The following is a 19,518-nucleotide window of genomic DNA, read 5'->3' as shown; positions in this document are numbered from 1 at the left end:
GCTGAAGGCAAACCATATGTAACAGCTGATTAAGAAAGCTGTGAATCCAGCCGCAGTGCTGCTCTTCACATCCTCTGCCGTGCTCAGCACCCTGCCAGCATGGGATAAACAAAAAGCAGGCAGAGAAACAGGAAACGGAGAAATTCTACAAAAGATGCTAGACGAAAAAAGAAAGTTCCCAGTGAATCATAGCTCTAGCTTGGGACCCATCACCTCAGAGGCAACTGGCATTAGAAGTATAGAGAGGAGAAAAAAGAAGGAAAAAAATAAGTCCCTGAAACACCGATGCATAGATGCGAGCTTCTTCTGTTGTTTATGGAAAGAGTGGAATCCTTATTCTGCTACAAAAATGCACACGTGGGACCTGGTCCATCATTTGGTAAGGCACCTTGTTTTGTAGAAAACTCCTCATTTTTCAAAGTGCCAGACTTAAGACTGTCATGATCAGAAACACGTGCTTTATGCATTATGAGCAGGAGTGTAAAAGACCCCAGTTGTGTGGAATATTTATGTTACATATGGCAACATCCTATTTGTCAGCCGGTTACCAGGAGCTAAGGAATCTGTGTGGTACTAGCAAAGTCGCCTTGCAGCAGGGTGTTATAGTGAGCACGAACCGGACTATATATGGTATGTTTACTGAAGGATTGGGCATAAACATGTTACAGAAGAAACGATGTCTTGTATTAAGACACTGGGCTTCCTGCTGCAAGGCAAACCATCCTGCTTGGAAAGCAGCTTGTCACATACATACTCCTCATACGCTGCTCGCTGCGGGTGCCAGTGAAACCTCTAGAAAACAGGAACAGGTTATGCTGCAAATAATGATTAACTATGTGGAGGATCAGCCCTCCAAGCTCCACCCGCCAGCATTCCCTGTCTCCTTGCTGCTCTTCCTCCCCCGCTACTTTCCGGGGATGGGACTGTTCGCAAGGCAACCCAGCGGAGGGCACGAAGGCGCGCACACGGGCACATGCCACAGAGTGCTGCCTCTGCGACGGGATGACGGGCACGGACAAGTGCACCCTCTATGTCTTAAGAAACAGCTGGCAGCAGGCAAGCAAGAGCTGCAACCATCCTCCTGCCCCCCTTTCAAACCCAGTCAGCACAGGGCTACTTCATAGTGGGGAGGAATGGGGGGAAACCCTGAAAGGGTAGAGGGAGGAGGGTGTACTGAAGATGCCTTAAAGCACGGAGAAGGCTCTTATCTGGGTTCAGCGTCCTGCCTAACCTGTTTTGCGGTATGCTCCGGTTAACTCTCCTTTTGGTCGAGTTTTTTGGTTGTTTTAATTTTTCTGGCAACCAGACCCAAGCTCCAGCCCTTCTCTTCTCTGACTCCTTTCATGCTCCATCGCACTCCAGCACAAACATAGGCACACGGAAAGGAGATGCCAGAAGAGTCCATCACAGACTGAAACTGGATGTACAATTTCTGTAGCGCACTGGATCTTCCTTACCAACTCACCAGGACCACCAGCCCTCAAGTGCCAGACTTCCTGCCTCTGTCGCTGCTCTTCTACATTACCAATTTCTGCAGCTCCTCAAAAAAAAACCCCAAAACTACACAAAGTGGTAAAGGGGTGGGAAAACAAAGTAAAAAGCCCAAACCCAGAACCACACACCCAGAAGACTGCATGCCATGCTAATCTAACCAGAGTGCAATGTGGGAGCAGCAGCAGTGGTCACAGCATCAGGACATACCATCAGCACCACAGCAGATTCATGTCTTCATTGTGTACAGTATTCACAGGGTTAATGGATAGCTCAAAGATCAGAAATATACCTGCTAAGCAACAAAAGCATCAACTCAAAGCTGTGCGGGGTGGGTTCTGACAGGAGTTAAGCAGTTGGTAACCAGTGGGAAGAACTTGGTGGTGGTTCAGTAGCCATTTTAAGCAGCAGACATATTAATCACGAGAGTGCTGCTACAAAAGAACCAGGGGCAAAACCATGCTACAGAAACAAGGACCCCTAAAAGCTCAGCGACACACACATACCCATCACATGTAAAATAAACTTAGAGAAACCAACAAAGAAGAAAAGCTATTACACGACCTCCAGAGCACAGTAAATCCCTCAGAGCACTGAGGGCTAGGCATCAGAAACTTCCTGGTTTCCAGGACATCATTTCACATGTTTTCTGGGGGGTTTTCATGCTGTGGGAAAGATTTCCAAGTACACTGAAAGTAAGCCTGCAACATCCCCTTCCACTCCCACAGCAAGTATGCAGTCCATAAAAGATTAAAGTGTTGGAAACATATGCTTGAGAAAAATCATATCAACAGTTTAGCACTTGATGCATTTTATCAAACTATTTTGCCATCCCTGTTTTAAGGCAGCGGGGGGAGCGATGGAGCAAGCGAGAGCACGTGAGACGCATGCGGTCTGTAACTTGAACACCGTTTTACAGATGTATTTACTAGACTGGCATTTCTTTGGGGGCTTTTCAGGCCAGCGCAGCCTTTGTCTACCGTGCTATATGCTAGCCAGCTCACAACAAATGAGCAATTACGGAGAAAGCAGATCTAGCTCCTTCTCTGACTCTGCTGGGATGCCGAGGCACAAAGATGTGCCTGAAAAACTTCTGTCCAGTTCGGAATCGAATCAATCCCTTTGGTCATGCGAGCGCCTGAAGTCTGGCACAATTATTAACTGTGCTGCAGTCACATGAAAGAGAACAAGCTTCCCCCTCCCACCCTCATCCCACGGGTAACATTATGTGGGCAGTGAATATATGAAGGAACAGGGTGAGTTGGGGGCAGAACCTCCACAGAAAGGCTGAAAAGCTGGACTTTTTTTATTCCTTCTTTTTGGTATATGGATTATTACATTTCAGGCAAGTCTGCCTGATGCTCAGGCTCATTCAGGTATCCAAAACAGGGTGAGGTAGAGAACCCTCATCTTCCCCACTCAGTACCACCTTCTTTAAAGAGGGAAAATTAGAGGCGCTCCCAGTATCCCCCATTTCTTAAACACAGTGATGATGGAGCACAGAAAATGGTTTTACTGAAACATGAGTGGGCAATTTCTAAGCTGGTGGGTTTGCTTGGGAAGTGTTCTCATTTGCTTGGGGGGGACTCAATAGGTGTGAGAGAGAAGAGATGGGGAAAAGAGTCCACTGTGCTTCTGAGGAGAAACTCCTGGCATTGAGACAAGTGAGACAGGCAGCGTGGACTAAGAGCCTAAGCTGTGATTCATTTGCTGGGACCAGAGCCTCATGCAATCTCCCTGTTCCACAGCTTGCGCTCACGTAACTGACAGTGTGGACGGCACTTTCCAAAAGCTGCTACTCACGGCCAAGGGGTAAACGACAGAGAAACAACATGCAAACAGCATGGTACCCACTAACCCCAACTGCGCCTCGGCCCCCTCCTCACACACCTCCCACTCTGCTATAAGGCCTGAGTTGTGTTAGTTCAAGTATAACCCAAGCATCACAGATGTGTGTGCGCTGTAGAAACCTGCACTGGGAAACACTGGACCGCATCTCAAGTAGGATGGGAGCCATGCTCGATGGCCATGTGGCCCCTCCGGCTGCAGGTCTGACATCAGATGACATGTCCTAGACATAGTCAAGAATGTAAAGCACAGCGCATCTTTAAGTGGTTACATCTATACAGCCTCCAGCCCTGTGGCACTTAACAGGAAAAGAGGGGGGAGAGATTCAGTGGGTTGATGACATACATAAAACATAAAAACATACACTTTCGAAGTGATACATATATTTTCAGTTAAGTTATAATTGAGTATGTCCCCAATAAGACTACTACATTTGTAGTGTTACACCATGCATCCATTTTATAAAATATTTTCAAGTGTGCTTTTGCCTCAGCCCGCCTACACAGGATAATGAAGAAGTATCACTCGTCAGGAGCTCCCTAAGAAAAATAAACTCTAAAACAGCACGGTACGCTCACTGAGTAACGTGTATGTCTGCAGAACTGCTGTTCTTTATATATTCTGCATCTGAAAACTGCAAGTCTCACATGCGCGCACACACAAAAGACAGACAGACTGCTGCTGTGGACAAAATGGTGCCATTTAATACAAAAATCTGGTTTATGCATAGCCTGGCTGTAGTGCATGCTGGTCCCAAGCAGAGTGGGATGCAGCCAGTTATATCGAACAGTTGTGCCCTCAGCAACAAATGGTGCATTCATAAAACTGGAAAAGCCTCTGTCTAGGGGCTCACAGTTCTGCAGAGGAAACAATCGCTTGCTGACATTTTCTGAGGGAGGGTATGGCCAAAAGAGGTTGAGGGGGAGAAGTATGATCTACAGGAAAGTTATGTACAGAAGAAATACCAAAATATAAGGGAAACCCCCCCAAATCTGCCACTCGGTTCCCTTTGCATTAGCTAGTCTCTAACAAAAGAGCGAGGCCACCTGAAAAAGACATGTGTTGGAAAACACTTGGCCAGTCAAGAGTATAGAAGAAAAAGAAGAAGGAGGAAAGAAAAAAGCTTTCTTACAGAACACTGGCCCATGGAGAAGCGACAGACATCACACAGGCTGCAGCACACAAAGCTGCATCTGACAGGCAGTTTCTCACAAGTTTCTTACCCTTGCCTTTATTAGCTATGCCACCTCCACACTGGTAACTCAAAGCCAACATCTGGTGCTAGCTAAATGTCAGCACAGACAATCCCTTTAATAAAAATTTAAAGAGTCTGGGTCCCAACGAGGAAGTCATTAGTGCTTTGAATCTAAGACCCTGCACGAGAGCTGCAGGACTGAGACAATCCAGGCTTTTCAGCCGGGCAGAGCAGTGGCTGTGGTGTGCGCCAGGCCGCCACCCCAGACTCCATTGCCACCTTGCGCTGGGGATGGTCGGCTCATGGCCACCAGCCCATGTGTAGCCCATCTAGATGGTTAGTCTGGCCAGCACCCCGCACTGGTGGGCCCAGACAGGTCTATGGATGCTGCAGGATGGGAGCATGCCATACAGTCTGCTCTCAGCCTAGGGAGCTCTGGCTCCTGAAGCTGAAGTGCCAGGCACTGCTGCCTGCCCCAAAACACATCCAGCATCTGCATGGCTGAAGCCAAACCTGCTTGTCCCCAAGACAGAGAGGACACCCATGGAAGTCGACGCAAAAGTGCTTCTAAATGGCTGCCAAGCAGCATGGCTTACTAATGAATACCCATCACCTGCTCTGTTCTACTGAGCTCAGTTATTAAAACCCCGAAAAAACCCAAATCACACACTGTAACTGAAGTTCAGTGGGAGAGCCAGTGAAAGCTTCTGTAAGAGGAGAAACAAATTAAGACCCACCTGCATGCTGATAGGAAGTAAGAACCAAGACTCCCCAACCACTCCGCGCTGCCCAAAGGCTGTGGTGGGAGATGCACCTCGTTTTCTCCTGGCGTTCATGTGGCACAGAGGTCTCTCACATCCTGCCTTCCCAAACCTGACCACGATAGTTTGGAGCAATGAGACTGTCCTCCCCAGCCAGGAGGAGCCCAACTGAAGGAGGACAGAAGGACAGAAATTTTGGGTAATGGTTGACAGAACAAGTCCCTTCAATATATTATCAAAAGACTTTGTGCGTTTGAGATTGAAGAGAGTACTGTTGCACTGAAGCCTCTGCAAGGGTCTCTAAAAGAGGGATGCATGTAATTCTTCCCGCCCACAGTGCACCTAAAGGTCCTCTAGGAACCTTTTATGAAGCAATTTCGGAGGGGAACAGGACTGCGGTCTCACAGACTGACAGTACAAGAAAGAGTGCCATTCCTGCACCTCAGTGTTAGTAGAGCACTCCTGGAGTCGAGGAATAAACGCTGGGAGCACGCACAGCCAGCTACCGCAGGGAGAACCAAGCAGAAGCTGTTGAGGCACTGAAGAATGAATGGTAATGTTTTTGTTTACCAGCTGTGCACTGTAAATGATTGCTTCTGCAATAAAGTTTGCGCTGTATTTGCATAAATAGTTTCAATACAACTGTATGGAAAAGCCGCTTCATTAGCGCCGGTTATCAGTCAGAGACCTACAGCAAACACAAAACTCCAAATGCTTTTGCAGTGGCTTCAAAGCAACCTAAAAATTGTCTTTCTGACTTTATTCCTTGGTCAGTTTCCAGGCAAGGCAAAAGTTTACACATACACATAAATGTTTTGTACATGCTCCCATTAAACTTGCCCTTAATACAAAGTGAATGTATTTTAAAATCTGAGTGACACGCATGATTTTGTTTCCCTCCATAGACTTTACAAAGGCTTTACAACACAGTCGACTTATTAGGAAAGGCAGTTTTGTTTGTTTGTTTTTGTTTTAAATCTGGAGAAGGCAAAAACACCTGGGAAGCTGTGGGAGAACATCAGAGTTAAGAAGGAAATTACACCCCAGCCTCCCAAAAAACTTTAAAATAAAGCTCTTTGGGAAGTTTGTGAATAAGAGACAAACAAAGAAGTTCTCAATTTGGGCAATGTCTTTCCCTTGAAGACTGAGTCACAGAATAGAAGTCTACACACCACTGTGCAAAAGAAAAATAAAAAATAAATTCTGTCCAAAACGTGTCCCTTTTCGCTGATGTTTACTTTTATTTGTTTGTAGTGGTTTGGTAAAATCCCACAAATATTTAAGACCAAAACCACAGTCCATATTTTATATTTAGATGAACTGTGGCACCTTCCAAGAAGCTGTGATTGCAAGCCTGCATCTGAAGCTCCTCTCCCTCTGCCACCCCCAGGACCATGCAGCCACAGCAGGAGGAAGAGCACGGGCCATCACTGCAGCCCTAGTGGTCGCCTTTCTCCATGCACTGGTCGGGCCACCCCATAGCTGAGCTCCAGCAGGACACAGGAGCTGAGCGATCCCTTGCACCTCCTGACAAGGGATGGTTTTGACTTGGGGTGGCTAATGGCTGTAGTTAAAATACAAGACCAACAGCAAAATCCCTGCTCGTCTCCTCTCTCACCTCCCAGCTGATCCAGGTGGAAGAAACAGGATGGGATAAGCCTCTTGCGCTGATGCTTCCAGTATCGGTGCCGATTTAAATCGGTATAGAACACAGTAGGGAAAGGAGCGTGAAGGTTTCTAACCGGGTGTGTTGAACACCGTGACCTCCTCACACCCCCGCCCCACAAATGCTTAACTGCTGAATGAGATTCCTCTAGTTTCCTGCACTGAATCATCTGTGTCACCACAAAGATGAGATTTGTAACTGTGCGCACACGTTTCTTATTTGAGGGGCATGCAGAGGAGGGTGTTTCTCAAACTACTGTCAGATCAGCCACAGACGGTTTGGATTTCTCCTGTGTTTGATGTATCATTTAAGTAAATCTGTGTTTTTCCAGCGAGGTAGAACCTTTCAGTGATGCTGTTTTCTAGGAAACATGCAGGTGAACACTACTGCTTTTCTTTTGCAAAATATCATTTGAATGGAGCTAGGAGGGACAGGATATGCAGATTTGCACAATTAAAAATAACTTACAATTTGAACTCTGGCATCAGATGCTTCAACAAATTTCATTAGCGCAGGTCACGTGCTGTTCTCAAAACGCTTTTTTTCCACATGTAAACTTAAAAATCATTGAACCAATTTACCTGCAAATGACCTCATCTTCACTGTTAAGCGGATCAACTATTTTTGAATACACTACAGCAATTCATTTTGCACAAAAATTAGCAGCACCGCATCCCTCAAAAGCAATAAAGAAACATCCAAGTCGCCCAAGAGAAAGAAAAGTGAGGCAAACTGCTAAACCTCAGTTCCTTAACCAACCCCTCCTAACCAGGATGGCTTTGTACCATTGCTTCATGCAGGCAGGGAGGGGAGGACATTGTGATCTCTTGCAGACGGTTCTGGGCTCTGCACTGCTGAAATCAGTGGGAGCTTTGTGGATGCTGGGTAGGAGCAGCCCTGTATAAAGATGGGACAAGCGATAGCAAAGATCACGCTCTGCTCTCGATTGATCTGAGTCATGAGGAGTTCATGCTGCCAGTGAGCAAGAGCGCGAGGAGGGCTGATGTGTTCTGGTCATCTCACTAAAGCGGACGAAAAATTAAGGATGCACATCCTCTTTGTAGCACCACGTGCTCTCACCTGGATGAAAGCTTAAGAACCCCAGTTTTCACATGGGCCTACTTTTTCCACAAAGTCTTGTCAACCTTCTCCACCCCTTATTTTAATGAAGGAAAACCTACCATCCTTTTGACCTTGGACTTGTTCGTTTTCTCTGTCTCTCTCAGTACATGCTCTTTGCTAACCATTCAGCATGCTGCGAGCCCTGATAAAAGTAGTTAATGTTTACTGAAACCTGCGTATGAACTGTACTAAACCCGATGCAGGGGGAGGCAAAGTTCTGCTAGCAGCATCCATGACCAATTGAAAAAAAGTGTTGGCTGTTTTTCTTTTCAAACTCACCCCCCCCCACCCCCCTAAAACAGCTGCATCAGTAGACAGGCAGGCAGCACATTCCTCTGGCTGAAAAAATGCTTCTCATCCATCTACCTAGACACGTCAAAATAAGTCACTGTTCTGAGTACTACAGGCCTTCCAAGAACGCACAAAAGCAATGAAAGAACTGACTATTTGGGTTCTCTTTCGGGTAGGGGGATGCATACTTTCTCTCCAAGTACTTGTTTTCCAAAACAATCTGAAAACCTACAAGTCTAGTAGAACTGCTGGGTGTTCCTTGTTGGAAGCCCATACACCCTTGCTTCAGCAGTCTTCAAAACATCCTCTCAATTAAGTGAAAAAAGCATAATATTACTACTGTAAACTCAAACTACAACACTTGATCAGTGTGATCGAAACCTTACATTCACCATAATTTTCCCTCACCAGAGACACATCCTTAGGAATAATCACCTGTTTCAGTAGCTTCACCTATGCACTATTTAGGAAGAATGTTCTGTAGCATAAACCAAATGCATGCATTGGCCTTTCTTAGCTTACCCACATTCTCTCATGTCTGTATTCTAATACCCAGCCCATAATGCTCTACCAAACAGCTCCTTCCTCCCTCCCACCTTCTTTGGTGACAGTGGGATGCTCTCAGGTGCTTAAAGCCAATTTTTTCCTTCGTACTAGAGGGCAGCAACAGCACCACAGTCACCTTGGAAACAACCATCACCCACTGTTTGCAGAACAAACAATGGTACCTTTTCAGCCAGCGCAAGGCAGGCAGGGCAAGGGGCAGCCAAGCAATTCTGGGACTTACAGGAGTGTTAACATATTGCATTCATTCAGTGCGTCAAAAAATAGTTCAGCACGAGAAGCAGGGCACTCTCAAAGTGAGAGCCTTTGGCTGGAAACCACAGACAAGCGCACAGGGCTCAGAAGGTCAAACAAGTCTCCCAAGTCAGCAATGAGGTCTTTTCCTCTTATTTTTTCACTTGCCCTCCCGTTCCCCTCTCTCCTGCACACAGAAGGATGAAAAACGCACCTATTTAAACTGATCTTATCCACAGAAAGTCAAGTGTTCAGCTTCCAAGTAGCACTCACTGAACTTTTCTCAGTGTGCCAAAATATTTTAAAGAACTGTTTACCCGCACTTGTAGTGCTTTGTACCCAACACATCAAGAGCCGTTTCCAGAAGCGTTCCTTGTGAAGTTTGTGAGAATTGTGGTTATTGAGCATTTCAGACCCTATGTCTAAGCACTCAAACAGTCACATTCTCCTCTCCTTTCAAAATAAGTCAGTTTTTGCAGAGCAACAGACAACTTGACTTCTTTAAAAAAGCCAGATGATGTACATCTGGCTTAACAGTAACTTTAGAGTGGCTTCCTATCTCCTGGAGACTTTTTCCTCTGCTCACAAAACACCCACCACCAAACAGGCCTTTTTACATGCAACAAGCAGGAAAAAAAAGCTAGCTGTTTAAGGATTCAGGCTTTATCAATTTTAACACCCTCCCACAAGGCACTCACTCTTGTGGCCAGGCGCAAGTGCAGTGTTTAAAGCAGAAGGGAGACTGAGGCATCACTCGGGCACTTGAGTGCTTTATAACCTTCCCACACCAGTTAGCAGACACCTACATCGCTGAGAACAAGCTGACAGAAGTCCAGCTGCCCCGCTCATCTGTAAGGCCACCCGGCAGAGGACTGAGAGGCCCCACAAAACCATGCTACCGCTTGATTCGTGCACATAAGAGCATCCAGGTGTGCTGTGAAGGAGTGCCAGGCACAACACACCCAGCTGAGAACTGTGCTGAGGTGATGAGAGCTGCACAAAGGTACAACAAAGCAACTCCTAGGCAAGATCAGTAGATTTCCACATCGCAATATAAACATTTTTCTATAGCCTTCACTCCTCTTTCATACTGCACTCAGCTTGGGGGGTGGGGTGGGAGAGAAGGCAAACATCTTAATTAGACCATTAGAAACACTGAATGGTGCTGTCCTGATAGCTAAAGCCTCCAGCAAGATTGTCCATGTGGGCCAGACAGGTTCACTCACGACTCCAACCATGGAAGCTCAGTTGAGTCAGATTAACATTACTAAAAATCTATCCTGATGTTCATTAAGATGCAGGCTAACACATTAACTGGTCTCGACACCCACAAACATGGCTTCGGACACAGCAGGCTGTACCTTAAGGAGCATCAAGAGAGCTTTAACTTTTTTTTTTTTTTCTTTAATTGTGTTCAGCTAACTCAGTTGACCTCAAACAATTGAGACACACACCCTTTTTGCCTGTCAGGACAGTGCCTGTCTTGCACTGCTGGGACAGGAGAAGTGAAATAGGTATGGAGGTGATTCACATGCAACCCATCCTCCACTTAACTCCTAGTAGGGGGTGGAGGGGAGGGAAGCACATGGATGAAAAGCCACAGCTGTTCCAAGGCTGTTCCAACTTTACAGTACACGGTTTATGGAAAACAAAACACGAAGAACAGAAAAATAGGATTTGAACATTATCGACCTGAAAGAATCATTATAAATACCTCCTGCTCTGTGTAAGGGCTACCCTGGGCTCCATCTGCCTTCAAGGCCAAGAAAGGAAACACTGAACTTGAACGGCAGCCAGAATTCACTGTCTACTTTCTAACAGCACCGGGCCGTGCTGAGACGGGGAAGTCTCTACCTGTGGCAGCAGCTCATCGGCCAACCGTGGCCGCTGCTGCCTCTGCTCCACCACGCGAGCTCCAGCCAGAGGGACAGAGACACACACCGCAGCTCCGTCCCGCAGGACCACCCTTTCCCCCTGCATCTGAAGCAGCACCAAGCCCGGACGGGAGCCCCAGCAACAGGCTCCAGCTATTTTGGCAGAGGCACGTGCTCAGGAGGGCCCCGACTCAGCGGGCGAGGATGGCACGGGTACCAGTCAGTGGGGAACGCTCTCCTGCGCAGGCCAGCCTCCCGGCCAGCTGGGGCTGCTGGGAGGCACCTTCGCTGGGGCATCACCACCACCACGTCCGGGGGTCACGCTGCAGCACAGCGGCCAGCCCTCCCCGGGGCAGAGAGGCAGGAGGAGCAGCAGTTGCTGCGGCAGGGCCAGCCCTTCCCCTCCCTTCCCCCTGCGCAGCCACCCCCACCCTCCAGGAGCTCTATCGCAAATCCCCAGGCCGCGCCGACTGCCAGCTGACATAACTGTTTAGTCAGCAACCAGGGAGAGGAGCAGCCTCCCCCCTCCATCCTTCCACGGCTCCTTCCTTGCCCTGGTACCTTCCCCGCTGCCAGCGGCCGGCAAGGAAACGATCTCTGCTCCCCAACCCCTCCCGCCCGCAACGAAGCATTCAGCTCTCCACAAAGTTTGTCGAGCTCTGCGCTTAGGCTGAGGGATCAGAGTGGTTGGTTGCCCCCCCTCCTCTTCCACCACCCTGCCCCATCCCCCAGGCGAGAGGGGATCCAGAAGCTCTGCTTCTGCTAGAGCAACTTCCTCCATTTGCTGTGAGAACATCACTGCGGCCAGCCCCGCGCCCCGCGCCGCCCCGCAGAGGAAGTGCAACATAATAGGCAGGCCCCAGGTGCCAAGGTTAGCTTGTCCTTTTCCTCTCCCCGGGATGATTTCCACTCCTCTCAATACCAGCCTCCCGAAGACCAAGGGCTCGGAAGCTGTGCAAAACTTAGGAACAACAACAACAGAAAAGCTGAAACCTGCTGAAGCACCACAGGCTTTTACACACTTAAATATATTTTGGGAAAGTTTAACCTCTTCTGTGGAATGAAAAGTCAGATTTCATCCATGCACACAAAAGCTGAGCAACTCTACCCATACCTTTTCAAGTCAGAGAAGCCCAGCCCTCGCCAGCAAGGCAGGAGTACTACCAGTGTATGGAACTGCCCCTGCCGGCTTTCCCCACCCTCCTCAGCACAGATGCAACTACAGTAGTACAAGTGTCTCAGCTAAAAGGAAAACGTATCCCAGACCAGGCTGGAATAATGAAAAGCCTGGGCAAAAGGCAAGGATTTAGCCAGTGAGGGAGATGGAGGTCATCACCCAAATCCCATTCCCCGGAGCGCTGAGGATGCAGTTTCCACCCTCTATTCTAACATCTCCATAACTGAATGCACAATGTACTTTTAAAAATACAGGTTTTAAAGGAAAGCCTCACAATGTGCTATTACACCTTTCCCTTGTCAGTTTGCCTGCATGGTACAAAAGTGTGTATCTAGTTACTCCAAAATGCAAATACTCATAGTGTAGAGTTGCTAAAGGGAAGCTGCTGCACTGGCATATTTTGCAAAATCCTCTGCCTTTCTAGGTCTAACAAGGGGAGATGAAAAGGTACAACTATGCCATAGGTGTCATGATGCTATCCATAGTTTATGCAGAAATAACATGTCCTGTGCTGACATCCCTGAAAAAAACATTTATTTGGCTTACACAAAAGTCTATTTTGGGGTGAAAAACTGAAATTTCCCCTTTCCTCCTCTTCCCCCCTCCCCAAAGCTACATGCATGCTCTTTTTTGTATTTCCTCCCAGATGAGTATCCATGCAACTGAATCCAATTCAACTGCAGAATAACTGAGAAAATTGAAGAATTAGCGACCTGTCTCAGTTTATCATATTGTAAATATAAGGAGTTACTGAAAGAAAAAAAAACAAACAACACCCTACAAATAGTCTCCAAATAACTAAGCAATGGTGAGGACCAAAACTCCCTAGAAAAGAAGAATGTTTTAAGTTCAGAACTCCTTCATTTGCTCTTCCACACTTCAGTGCTAAAACCTCACATTCTACACAGGCTGCCTGCTGCCAAGAGATAGACAGCTGCAACACGTAGACACAAAAAGGAGGTGTCTTTTGGCTGGAGTTTTAGATTTCTACATGCTGCCCTGTTTTACGTGCTACTCCCCCAAAGAGTTATAAAAAACAACTTCAGAAATCTAAAAACAAATGGACTATTGTAACTGATGATAACTACTGACAGAGACCGTATTAAGTGTGCAGATGCCATAAAGCCCCTTCCCAGACCATGTGCCTTTGCAAGAAGACTTTTTTCTTGGAAACGTGCTGTTGCAGTTATTGTACCTACTTGGCCGTTAGCATGTGTTTAGTTCCATATCTTACAACAGAAGTCTGGACATTCCAGTAAAACCTACATCAGTCTTCACTATCACTGTCTTTAAGCTGGTATCTATGCACAGTGATTGACACTCTGCTCCTGGCTACTTAAACCGACTTCTTCCACAAAAGACGCTGCACCTACAGTGGCAAAGTTGCACCAGATTTGTACCTGTTCAGCCAGAACGGGACCTGGACCGCAATACTGCATGATGAAACATGATCGCCTTACACAATATCAAGCGTAATTAAGAAAGATACTCTCTTAAGATGGGAATTGATTTTGGAGCAGAAAGGAGACCTAATGTACAGAAGCAACAGAATTTTTGCAGGGCTAATGCAATAAAGAGATTTGCATCCAGAGAGCAGACAAGAATGTGTGGTAAGGTGGGAAGATGAGACCATCTTCAGAGCTGAAACTCTCAAGCCTCTTGACACGAACAGTGAGTAGTTTTGTGCTGCCTGCACTGAGGGTCAACACCTCTCCAGAACCTCTTCACCTTCCTTCAGCTGCTTATTCTCATGCCAGAGAAAGCCTATGATTGCTTCCCCTTTAGTGACCAAAACAAAAGTTGGTGAGGTATGAGTGCTGAAAGACAGAAACAATGAAAAGAGGACTGGCTACCCCGATCATTTTAGAGATAAAGGCTTACAGTGAAACTCCACAAATCCTTGTACTAGCATCTCTGAAGGGCAGTGAGTTACACTACAACAACAGGAATTAACTACTAGAGGTGAGGGGGTAAACAAATTATTGAAAACAAAGATAAACCCCCCTCCTCAAGCTGGTTTTACTGCTTGTGCATCCTATGATGTCAAACACACATTCAGGTTGCCCAGGAGAGCATTCTGAAGCCACTAATTCAACATCAGTACAAATTTCTTTAGTTATCCAGACAAAGACACAGCGGAAAGAGGAAAGCTGGGAGGAAACACCTAAAAATCAGAAGTCTCTTAAGAAAAAGGCAGCTTCAAAGAGCTAACAAACATCTCGCACAGATCTCCATTGAGATTTTCCCCTTTGTATTGTTTGTAGTCACATACCTGGAAGAATACTTGCCTTGAAGTGGCAGTGGGGGAAAGCCTTAAATACAAGTGGTGTTAAATACAACCTTTGAAGGCAAACACCACCATGTACCTGAAAGACAGCGGCAAGTGGGAAAATCAAAAGCGGGGGGGTGTGTGGAAATAGGGGGAAGTGACTCTTTTAACATAAGCCTGCCACTCTTACAGTTACTAGCACCATGGTACAGACACCCAATAACTGATAGCAGCCATGGAGTGGAGGCTCACTCAGCCTTCAACACAGCTAGAAGCCAGAATGCATATAAGAATATACAAGTTAAAAATGAAGCATCTTCAAAAGAAAAAAACAAACGGTTGCGCTGGTTTTTCAACATCGCAACTCCAAGCCAGCAAAGATTCTAAGCCCAACAACACAGCAGATGCAGTTCCTACATACAAGGACAGAACACACATTATTAATGACCTCCCCGACCCATGGAGCAGAGCTTGGATTAGGCTGTGTGTGCAGGAATTAATCAACCCAGCAACACTGCTGCATGGATTCCAAGATCCATCCCAGCAAGCAGTGCCTCCTGCTTCATCCAAGGTTGAGTCAAGGCCCCTGCAAGGACTGGCAAAAAGGCATTCTGCTTCTTCTGCTTTTCCTCCTGGCCCCTGCTTCACTACAAAGACGTGATGGTTTTGATGTTCTGAGCATCAGTCTTTTTAATGACGGTTGCAAGGGCTTTTAAAATCTGTTCTATCTGCATTGCCATCAGAAGTCCTGTTCTCTTCTGCTATGTCTTCTCCACTGCCTCGTTGTTCCAGCACAGCAAAACCAGCTGCATAGCAAGTCAGATCAGAGAACTGATCCAGCCAAAACAGAACTTTCAGTCCTTATCAGCTTCTTGGCCTAGCACTTGAGGGAATACCTTTAGTATATTTAAGATCTTTAATATTTAGGATATATACCCTAAGAAAAAAGGTAGTTTAAAAGATACTTCTAATTAAAGCAACTTAAACATACCCTCCTGCTTACACATATGCAATGACTTTATTTTAGCTTTTAGGTTTTCCTGATCTAACACCCCAGAGCAGAGAGATACCTGCAAAGCCTATGCCATGCCAGGACTCCATTCCTTGGTCCTCACGCGGCCCTCAGGATACTAAATTTAAATCCAGGATACTAAATGCGTAAAGCAGCAGCAGAGCAATACAAGACAAGCTCCAGATTCAACAATCAGAACTACAATCACAGTTTGACACTTTAAAAGGACAGCCCCTGCCTCCTTTTTCCAAACATATATGCTTGCTACTTCCAAGCACTATGTAATTCACAGAGCCCACAGGGCCCAGCACTACGTGCTGAACAGCTTATTAGAATGGTTTCATACACAGCAATACTGAAAGATTCTAATTATAAATCAGTACTATATGATGAACAGGGCTCATTTCTCCTAAAACTAAAGTATTTCACCAGTCTTGAGAAGCTTAATAAAGGAATAAGTAACCTAGATAAAGCTGAGTTCTCATTGTGAAAGAGTTTTGGTTTTTTTTAACCAAACGGTTTGAAATTGCTAGCACCACCCTTGCAACTATGTTCTCAGTTCTGGCAAGTTGGAGTAAGTTTTTCATCAGCTAAACACAAATCAAGTCGCATGCATCATTTGGTAGCAGGTTAAGGTAGGGCTTTAAAAGCCAAGGTTCCTTTTTAGGCCATGTCAGTACTGAAGAATGCGCAGCACTTTACACAGAGCAAGAAAGGGGTTAGCATGACCTGATCTAAACCTCTCCTTTCTCACTCTCCACTTCAGAAGTGGCTGCATTTCAGTAGCACTGTAGGCACCGATTTGTAAAGCACTCTTTAACGTAAGTAAATACTAGCTGTATGGTTAGTACTGAAGCAAAACTCTTTTGTTTGCAAAAATTAAAATCTCCAAGTCCACCAACACGGAGCAGTCCTACAGGCGGAGAAGTGGGACTATCAGAAGAGAAAAAAAAGGGATGGGAACATAATATGGTTACATCAATAAACATTTTACTTCAGAGAGCTCAACACAACTCCTTCAATACCTGCCAGGACCAAACAGATGGGTGAACTGTAGTCAGCATCCCAAATAAGCAGGCTAGCACTGGAAACCAAGCAAACTTTTTTGTGGGTAGTATCCCCTGGTTTGAGTGGAGCTCAAAGAAATACCCCAAAGCTGGAAAGGACAAATGCCCCCTGGCTCTGGATAAGGTGCATTCACTAAGATTTTAGATACACAGGGCATGCTTCAGGCTGCCATCTGTAGGGAGGGGGAAATATTAAGTGGAGGGATACACAGATACTGCTCTTAGAAACCAATAGGATATCTGGGAAGGAAAGCAGTGAGCAAAACATCATTTAAAACAAGCAGTTCTCAAGCAATCAGGATGGAAGTAACTGAGCTGGACCTGCCAACACCCTCACTAAACAGCATCGTCTGCCTGTAACCTGCCAACATTGAGAAAGTTTCCCAAAAAAGCTGCTGAAGAGGAGAATTCTGGCAGCACCTGGAAATCTTTAAGCCTGTCCAAGTATATGTCTTAGAGCAATAAATATGTAGGCAAATAAAGTACTTTTGGCATGTGCCTGTGATAGATGTTAACAAGGCAAACTGAAGCTTTAACAAGTGTCAGTGGACAATGTAATCAAAAGCACGGAATGACATCTGCACAATAACCGATACTCAGATCAGGAGTCCAGCCTGGGAGGAAGGCCACAGTGGTGACAGAGCAGAGGTCCACAAAGTCCTGAGAGGTGCATAGAAGGGACTGCTCACTCCAGGACAGGGCAGTCCTGAGGAAATGTCGCCAGAGCCGCAGCTTCAGCGTGATTCAGGCCAGGGTGATTTCAGAGGTTAGCTACCATACCACGGCTGTCCTCCCTGTCTGACGGCCAGCGGTTACCACACTTGCAGCAGAGACACGTCCAGCTCCAGAGCTGCCCATAATTGAAGTTTTAACTACCATGCAATTCAACTTAAGCACAGCGAACTCTGAAGCGCACCACTTGGGAGAGGAGAGTCGCATCCACCCTTCTGCCATCTCTGCAACACAAACCAAGCCCTTCACCCTGGGTCAGAGCAGAGCAGCAGGATGAGAAACCTCCAGAGAAAACGAAGTCCTTTCTGCCTCAGCCATTTGCCTGAGGCCCTCACCTGGGCACATCAGTACAGGCACACTTACTCCCAGGCCTTTGGGCACGGACCGTGGTTAGAGGCTTGTCTGCAGACCACCTCCAGCAGAAAAGTCCAGCGCAGAGCCAGGCCTCTTGCTGGTACTGCCAGAGGCCATATTAACTTGTCGTCTTCAATATGCATCCAGCAGAGTTCAGGTCATGGATTTGTTGGAAGTTCATCACTTATTCAGGCTTTTGTGCGAGAGGTCATTGCTGTCAAACTGTCTGCTTTCACAAGCACAAAAGCTCATGTTAAAATGTAAATACTTACAGGTGTTCCACCAGGCACTCAAGATGAAAGTCAGAGCAAATATATTAGCCCTAGCCATATTTTACAATGCTGGTAGTACTTGAATGTCATCTGTGAACCAAGGTTTTTATGTGGGTTCATCTGCCTAGACAGGAAGCATGATCTAATGGTGAGGACACAGGACTGGATTTAGAGCATTTGGGCTCTTTTTCTGCCTCTGTTACTGTCTCCCTCTGTGACCTTCAGTAAATAAATTCTTCATGCCACTGTCCCAGTTGAAAAGAACGTGAATAGATGCTTACGACCCATACAACTGCTGTGACCCTGTGTCATTTTTTGCTAATTACTACAAGAATTCTGGAATGATATACAAAATGTTAATCTGATTCATAAAGGTAACCTGAGTTAACAAAAAGCAGAGCCTTATAAAAGAGCACAACGCCCTCCTCCCCAAAGCCTGTGTAACGCTGTTTGTTTTTCAAGACGGAATCTCTGCAACTTATTATTACACTGGCCTTGATGGAGACAGCATTTTGCAAATTCAGCTTTGCAACAAGCCCGGCTAGGCTGGCTTACCCCTGTCGCCTCCATGTGCGCACTGCATACCACTTGCAAGCAATTCAAGCACAACTTCTGTGTTGGGGTAACACCACAAGACTAGCAGCAGGACGATGCTGGCACAGGCCTATTGGGAAAATCAATTCCCCAGCTGTGGGAAGCAGCAAAGCTGGTGGAGGCTGCAATCACCACGTCACCCTGGAATCCAGTTCCATGTCCAGTTCAACCTCGTTCTGTGACTGAGCTGCACAGTTCTGGAAAAGCTGGTATCCTCCTCCCTCAGCACTTCCAGCTACATGTCCTCTTGCAACTTCTAGAAACCACTGTATTAGCTATTAAATGGGAAGAAATCATCACAGCCTGAGAGGAACTTACACTCATTTCAGTTCAGTACCTACCACAGGGGTAATTTTGCACTGTGCATCCCACATCATGGAGGTCAGACCAGCAGCCCTGCCATCTTTAGCCACATAGAGGCTCTCTCTGTGAGGGACCCCTGGTACCAACATAGGAGGAAAGACAGTTTCAGTGAACCTCATGGGTAACGGGAAGTGCCATCTGTCTGGAACAACACAGGGGAGTGGAAGGGAACTGCGAACAACTGTGTTCTTCTGATGTGCATTCCCTTCCTCTGCTCGAGCAAGCGCAGGAGGCCAAGTGAGCACACATGACATGCTCCCTGCAGGATGCCACATCCTGCCGTACTTCATACGGCATCCCGAGGCAAGCCAGATACTTTCTGAACACAGTATGATGTTTGACAGTGTGATCTGTCACAGTGTGACAGGTTCTCAGAGACAACACAGGGGAGAGAGAAGGGAATAGCACCAACAGATTTATGCAACAGCGCTGAACTGTTCCTACCCACACTTCTCTGAAAAGAAATAAAAACAAGCAAACAGACACACCGCGTGCACACACAGATTTTACAACAAGTATTCTTCCTGCTCCTTGCTTTCGGTAACTTGTGCTACTTTTATGAATCTCTCACAACTCGAACTCACCTAAGCCCTTCCCATTCCTATAGAAAGCAGAGGTCTGCCTTGAAGAGG

General features: G+C 46.5%; 1 protein-coding gene across 3 annotated transcripts in view; it reads right to left on the bottom strand.

Moving 5' to 3' along the window:
* The window catches only part of RREB1 (ras responsive element binding protein 1), a 127,712-nt gene that overhangs the window by 95,307 nt on the left and 12,887 nt on the right, over window positions 1-19,518 (bottom strand). The window contains exon 1 of one of the 3 annotated variants that reach the window (XM_030500900.1): window positions 11,238-11,381. The exons of the other annotated variants lie outside the window; for them this stretch is intronic. The gene's annotated coding sequence lies outside the window, so the exon portion shown is untranslated. Of the gene's footprint in view, window positions 1-11,237; window positions 11,382-19,518 lie in introns of those variants that run through there. 3 annotated transcript variants of the gene reach the window in all.

This window comes from Strigops habroptila, chromosome 1 (assembly GCF_004027225.2).
Source record: "Strigops habroptila isolate Jane chromosome 1, bStrHab1.2.pri, whole genome shotgun sequence".
In the NCBI taxonomy this organism is placed as follows: domain Eukaryota; kingdom Metazoa; phylum Chordata; class Aves; order Psittaciformes; family Psittacidae; genus Strigops; species Strigops habroptila.
This window is presented reverse-complemented; position numbering and strand designations above follow the sequence as displayed.